The sequence below is a fragment of the Colobus angolensis genome, unplaced genomic scaffold (assembly GCF_000951035.1).
Source record: "Colobus angolensis palliatus isolate OR3802 unplaced genomic scaffold, Cang.pa_1.0 Scaffold246, whole genome shotgun sequence".
Taxonomy (NCBI): domain Eukaryota; kingdom Metazoa; phylum Chordata; class Mammalia; order Primates; family Cercopithecidae; genus Colobus; species Colobus angolensis.
This window is the reverse complement of record NW_012115666.1, coordinates 97,772-98,071: the sequence shown is the minus strand read 5'-3', so window position 1 is coordinate 98,071 and position 300 is coordinate 97,772.

Here is a 300-nt window from a genome sequence, read left to right as displayed (position 1 = left end):
TATTAATAGCACAATAGATGAAGATGAGGAAAGAATCCTAGAGCTTGAAGACTGGCTTTCTGAAATAAGACAGACAAGAATAGAGAAAAAAAGAATGAAAAGGAATGAAAAAAAAACCTCTGAGAAATATGGGATTATGTAAAAAGATCCAATCTATGACTCATTGGTGTCTCTGAAAGAGATGGAGAGAATGGAAACAACTTGGAAAACATACTTCAGGTTATCACCCATGAGAACTTCGCCAACTCAGCTAGAGAGGCCAACAGAAAATTCGGCTTTGCCAGCTGAAAAAAAAAAAAA